The sequence below is a fragment of the Canis lupus genome, chromosome 16, assembly GCF_011100685.1.
Source record: "Canis lupus familiaris isolate Mischka breed German Shepherd chromosome 16, alternate assembly UU_Cfam_GSD_1.0, whole genome shotgun sequence".
Lineage (NCBI taxonomy): Eukaryota > Metazoa > Chordata > Mammalia > Carnivora > Canidae > Canis > Canis lupus.
In genome coordinates this window covers 19,537,903-19,544,532 of record NC_049237.1, presented here as the reverse complement: position 1 = coordinate 19,544,532, position 6,630 = coordinate 19,537,903, and the positions used below count along the sequence as shown (strand labels likewise).

The following is a 6,630-nucleotide window of genomic DNA, read 5'->3' as shown; positions in this document are numbered from 1 at the left end:
AACTTTCGACTTCCCCCAAATTTAACTATTGTCAGTAGTTAGCCTACTATTGACTAGGAGCCTTACCAATAACATCATCAGCCAATTAACACATAATTTGTGTGTTATGTGTATTACATACTGTGTTCTGACAATAAAGTAAGCTAGAGGAAAGAAAATGTTATTAAGGAAATCACAAGAATGAGAAAATACATTCACAATCCTGTTATGTGTAAGTGGGTCTGTGCGTGGGAAAGCCAAGTCATCCGGGGTCACCTGTACTCACCTGCAGATGATAGGCTGATCTACGGGCTGGAAGGAAATCAGTGTGAAGTCAGAGACCAGGTTGGGCGATGACGGGACATGGGCTAGCACCACCACGGACTGACTTAAAACACGGGCTTGACATGCAGAAAGGGCCTAAGTCGTGCAGCGCATTCCCACAGAGCTGAGGGCGGCAGACGCGGTGTTCCTGAAGGAGCAGAGAGCATCCTCAGAGGACAGACTGCTAGTGACCCAGGAAACGACAGTAGCGACTTGCGTGTTTCCAGGAACAGCTGCTTTTAGAAGAACCACCTGCTGCACTGTAGCCGGCGGCTGCTCTGTCCACAGAGGAGGGAGCCTGGCCCTGTCCAAGGGCAAACACAGCAGGTGTTTCTGGCTGGCGGGACGAAGGGAACTGGAGGCTCGCCCCTGCTGGCACCACATGGGTTCGGGTGGTGGGCAGCTTAGGGCCACTGCTGATTTTCCTGCCCTGCTGCCAAGCAGACCACTTACTTGGTTTGCAGCCGCAGTATCTGAAAAGGGGGGCTGTGTATGCAGAACGGAGTCTCCGGCTCCACTCCGGGGGGACCTGGGGCCACAGAGGAGGCTAAGCTCATGGACTTCAGGGCTGAAAAGAGCGGGAGGCCAGACCACCAACCCCAGAGACTGGAGCTAGGGGCATAACGCTGCCCCTGACACAGGTGGCAATGGGCCTGCAGGGACAGGTCACTGCTCTCCAGCTGTGGTAATAGGACAACACCGATGTCATTCCTCAGTGGGGTCACTGATCACCCCAACTCAAGGGGAGATATGCACTGGGGGATGTGTTAAGGGCCAGATTTTAGGTAAATTTCTTTCACCCTTCCTAAAGTGAACCCCCACTTTAGCCCAACGGGTGCATCCCATGAGCCCCTAACAGCACCAAAAGACAGACATGGACACTGAAATCCACAAAGCCAAAAAGCTTTGTATTTTTAGACATTGACTTGTGTTTGATCTGAAATCAAAACATCAAGATATGAATATTATTCAAAGACTTTACTAACATGAAATAAAAGATATTAACAAAGAGCATCTGCCGTTTTGTCTTGTTTGAAGAATTAAAAGGAAAGAGAAAGGGACACCTGGGGAAGCTCAGTGGTTAAGCACGTCTGCCTTCGGCTCAGGACATGATCCTAGAGTCCCAGGATCCAGTCCTGCATCGGGCTCCCTGTATGGAGCCTGCTTCTCCCTCTGCCAGTGTCTCTGCCTCTCTCTCTCTGTATGTGTTTCTCATGAATAAATAAATAAAATCTAAAAAAAAAAAAAGGAAAGAGAAAAAAATAATATGAATTGGAGAAATCCAGAGAGGAATCCTTAGAGATGGAATTGAGGAGAGCTGGATGTCTATGGTTTATTCTTAGACACTAAGAAACTATACTTATTATTTTTTAAAACAAGTACCAATGCATGAGTGGGGACGAAGGTTCTGGAGGTGTTTGCTGTAGGATTTGCAGAGAGAGAGAGAGAGAGAGAGAGAGAGGCCTTCCTCCGTCTGCCCTTGGAATAGTAAAGGTGAATTACCTGTTGCCTCCCAGCTGGCGATATATCAAATGCATTGAATGTGTGAATGAAAACATATCCCCACTATCCAGCCAGAGACTCGCCTCCAAACCCAGTAAGAGGTGTAATGAACCCGCCTACACTAAGCATAGTCCATCTATCACAATCATTTAACAACCAGTGTTCCCAGCCATTCACGGGGCTGTTCCTGGGCACGAGCGGATGTCCCAGGAGCGGGGGTCAGGGGTGGCTCTGCAGGATGTGCGTGCGTACAGCCAGGGCAGGGCTTCCCCAGGCCACGTCAACCTTTCTCTGTCAAGGGTCCCCCAGCCTGTTCTACTTGTTCCACTTCACTTTTCATAGACATGCAGCTCGTGACCTGCCAGATTAATTTCAAAACCCAGTAAGAGCCCACAGCCACGGTTTCAATCCAGGAAGATCGCAGCGCTTCAGGGGGTGAGTGTGAGGGTTGGGAGTGCAGCAGTTGGTGCTCGGACAAGTGGTGCTCTTGGCTCAGCTCCCGTTTGACCCCTGATTCCAGCAGCGATCTCTGTGGCAGAGAGGAGGGAAGGGGCAAGAGGGCGGGAGGCCTACTGCACAGGGGATGGCGGGACCCTGCAGACTTGCCGGAGACAGCTACTCTGTCCGGCAGCTGCACTGAGTCAGGGCACAGGTGACCACGACCCGTCCACTGGATTGGAAGCCAGACCAGGCACTAGCCGCTGCTCACGCCTGGCCTCCCCAGGCTCCCAGCCATCCTGGAGGGTGGGTGTGATTTACACCCTACAGGAGAGAAGACTGCAGCCTTGAGAAGCCAACTAACCCCAGAGAGGACCCATCCATGTGGCCCCATCCACCCTCAGGGGGTGAGTAGGGTATGAGGTGGCTCTGGAAGGAGAAGGATTCTCAGGGCCCGGGACCAGCTTGAAGAGACAAAGCACATGTGGGGCGGCAAGAAGCCCAGTGTAGCCAGAGCCCTTCCACCCAGCACCGGGCACATAGGAGGTGCTCAACGAACACAGCTGGACGTGTGGGCAGGTTCTACAGGGCCTGGTGGGAAGCACTGAGGATGCTGCTGGACAGCCAGGACTGGCCACCTGCCCTCCACCCTGGGTTCCTGTGGTCCCCGAGCCTGGGAGCCATCTCTCACGGCCCTCCGCCCACACCTGCCAGCCTGTGTGCCCACTGCCCCCAGTGGCTGCCTCTCCCGCCTTTGAAGCGGAGGTGGGAGCCCTGCAGGCCTGGCGGGGACTCCAGCTTCAAAAGGCCTGGCATGCTGGGATTTCCCGGGAGTGGGAGGCCCAGGGGTGGGGGGCTGCTGGGGAAACTCCAGGGGAGATGGGGGGTTCCCCGGGGCAGCTCCAGGCTTCCTCAGGCACCACGGGGTAGTGGCCCATCCCAGGGCCATCCTGGGGCTGCGGGGGTGTGAGGTGCAGGAAGGGCCCCCACACTGCAGTCACTTAGTCATTCGTGCAACCATCATCCCAGCTCCCAGCCTCCTGACCCATCCCCGGCTCCCACCGCTTGTCACCCTGTCACCTGCAGGAACACGAGTCCCACTCCTGCTGAGGGCAGATGTGTGCAGGGAGTCGGGCACAGTCTCTGCCCAGCGTGCTCTGGGCTCAGGTGCTCCAGGGGTCCTGCAAGCCTTGGGACATCGCAGACAGTCACAGACCCGCATCCTGCTGCGGGAAATCCCCCCTCCCCTCAGCTGGCTTTGTGCCAGGGCTCAACCAGGAGATCCAGGGGCGGGGGGGCAAGCCTCCCAAGCAAAAACGCCAGGGTTCAGGGGGCCCTGGGGTGACTGCTGTGTCCAGGGAACAGACCAACGCACACCGTGTCCACGGCGCGGCTCTGAAATCGTGCAGGCCTGCAGGCGGGGTGATGTGGCCACCCTGGGGGAGCTGGGTCCTGGTTCCCTGGGCATCACACAAAGCTGCCGGCCCATCATAAACTCATCGTAAGCGGCACCTCCCAGGGTGCAGCTGGGGGACAGTGAACACATCTGGAGGCGGGGAGCCTGGCTCCCCTACTTTCTCCCTACTGTATGTGGGATCCGGGCACATCCCCTGAGCCGCTCCTTTGTTCCCACTGCACTCCTCAGGTCACCTGCAGCCCAGAGGGATGCTGATAAGAAAGCCCTCAGATGCTGGAGGTTGGTGTGGAAGCAGGAGGATCTTGGGTTGTGGGCGCTTGAAAGGACGGTGCTGCGTGGGGTCCAGGGCGGTGTGGGGGGGCTGAGCATCGGGAACTGGGGCTCAGGCCGCTAAAATGCGGGACCTGAACATGGGGACATGCATAAAGAGATCTCCTCTCCTTGCGTGATACTTTCTCACTAAAAAAAATTATTCAGAACATCTAGTTCACAGGGTTTCATCTGCAGTGCCTGGAAGTACATATGGAGCTGAGCTCCTTGCAGGTAGGACACCCTAATGGCTTGCGCGTCTTCATGGGAGGGGCACGTTTCTCCTGGCTCTCGGCTGCCCCAAGACTGTGACGCCCCCAGGCCCAGCCCCACCAGACCGAGTGTGGGGGACTGCAGGGACAGGCTGTCAAGGGGAAGCCCTAGGAAAGGAGCGTCCAAAAAACTAGATGGGGCAGGTAGAGAAACAGGGGTAAGTAGGGGTGATGACCCCAAAGCTGAGGGCAGGGTTTGTGCTCCCCCATGCTACCCCATCCCCCCGAAGGGCCAGCGGCTGTCTCTGTGCTAATGGTCACTGTCCAAGCCAGCAGAGTCACCCTCCTGGATGGCACCAGCCTTCCCCACCCTGCCTAGCCCCCCTGGGCCCCCACAGACCCCTCTTCCCTGCACTGGTCCTGTCTGTGGGGGGCGCCATGGGCCATCTGTGAGAGTGGACCTCACAGCCACACCATAATTTGCCTGCAGAAGGTGCCCAAGATGGCTCAGGAAACTGAGGTAAGAGGGACCTTCGCTCAGTCTGTGGCATCAAGAGCCTTCAGAGTGGTCCCGAGCCCTCGCTCCAGGGAAGGAGGAGCTGCGCGAAGTGTGACACATGCACCATCTCCTGGCACTGTTGTCCCATTTCACAGACTAGGAGCCGAGGCTAGCCGGCGGGCAGTAGACTAGGACTCTGCTCCTCGCAGAGTCCCGGCAGCCCCAAGCAACAGCCTGGACTGCCCCATGGAGTCAAGGAGGCTGGCGGCCCCAACAGGTGTCATGCCACCGCTCACGCAGACGGTGAGCAGTTTTGTCCACGCTGTCCTGAATATTCTGGTGTATTGGAAGGATGAAGCAACCGTGCTTCCCCAGTGTAGTGAAATACGATGTGACCACAGGGAGGAAAGTTCACTGACAATGCTGGCAGAGAATTTTAGAAATACAAAATCCCAGTGTTGGGAAGGGTGGGGAGAAACAGGCCAACAATTTTTATTCCCAATCTGGAGGCCAACTGACGCTATGTAGAAAATACTTAAAATATTCATATACAGTGGCTCAAAACTCCCCTTGGAGAAACTTACCCTGGATCCTATGTAAATAGAGTCATGGTGAAGGAGATGGTCATTGCAGCATTGCTGACAATAGAAGGACACTGTAAACCCTTTAATACCTGGCACTGGGACAGAAGTAGAGTATCACACGGGCTTTGCCATACTAAGAGGGCTTTCCAACGATCTAGAACCTCATGATGTGAAAAACCTAAGTGAGAAAACGAAACCAGAGCCTTGCACTAGGATCTCATTGACAAGTAGAATTCCTACAATGTGCATCATCCAAAGGACAGAGGGAAAGGATTTAAGGTCTGTTTTCTTAGGTGTGGCTGACAAGGTTGATTTTACTTCCTTCTCATGAAATTGCTTTTGTTTTTAAGTTCATTTTAGTTTGCTCACTTTTCCGCAGTGAAGCGGTTTCGCTTTTATCCATCCATCCATCCACCCATCCACCCATGTGATAAATCCCCATTGTGGGGAGATGTTGGTCAAGGAGTATGGAGTTTCAACTGCACAGAATGAATAAGTTCCAGGATCTAAGGAACAGCAGTGTGCCTATGGTTAACAACATTGTAATTATGTCCTTGAAATCAGCTGAGAGGGCAGACTTTGATTGTTACCACCATGAAAAAAAAGACAGAAAATAAAACAGACAATGGAACAAAATGAGGTGATACATAATGAGTCAGCTTTTTGAGGTGCTTACTGTATACACAAGTCTGTGCACCTGCAGAATATATACAATTATTTTTGAGCTTGAGCACGAAAGCGCTGCCGTTTTGAGGTTACTCTTCCCTGACCCCAGAAAGAGTTTTCCTTTTCCCTATGCGCTCCGCCTATGATATTTGAAGCTGTCTCTGCGAGTCTCCAAGCACCTAAAGACGTTCTCCTCCACCTCCCCACCCCCGAAGGAAATATGCTCTCCTAGTCAGACCAGACGCTGCTCGCTCTGGCTGCGGTCTCTAGATAATTTTTAATTATCAATTTATCTTGACAAAGCTGGAAAAATAACAAATTGCCGTTGTGTCGAGCCACGGAGATTTCGAGTTCTTTGCAAGAGCTGGTTGGTGGCGTCCTAATCCACCACATGGGTCAGCATTTGCCATCATGCCAGTCAGTACCCGGCCCGGCTCCAAGAGCCGGGGACACCGGCTCACCCTCTAAACGTCATCTAATCAGGTGAAGACCCCCACTATCAAGCTTCATCAAGAGCATGAGAGCGAAATGACATGTCCAACCCCAGCTGGCTGGAAGTGTGGCTGAAACTAATAACTGGTAAAAAATCTATTAGGCTGGAAATGAGAACCAAGAGAAATAAATCAGGTGCTAATTATGGGCTGTTGCAGAGAGTGGGGAGCGGAGCCTCCCTGGCAAGTGTGAGCCCTGCCTGGCTGC

At 53.7% G+C, this 6,630-nt stretch overlaps 1 long non-coding RNA gene across 1 annotated transcript; it reads left to right on the top strand.

Annotated features, from left to right (window-relative positions):
* The first annotated feature begins 2,138 nt into the window (after positions 1 to 2,138).
* Positions 2,139 to 4,275, top strand: LOC119869530. The gene is made up of 3 exons (XR_005371067.1): positions 2,139 to 2,241; positions 3,890 to 3,940; positions 4,139 to 4,275. It is a non-coding gene; the product is annotated as an uncharacterized LOC119869530 (long non-coding RNA).
* The last annotated feature ends 2,355 nt before the right edge of the window (positions 4,276 to 6,630 follow it).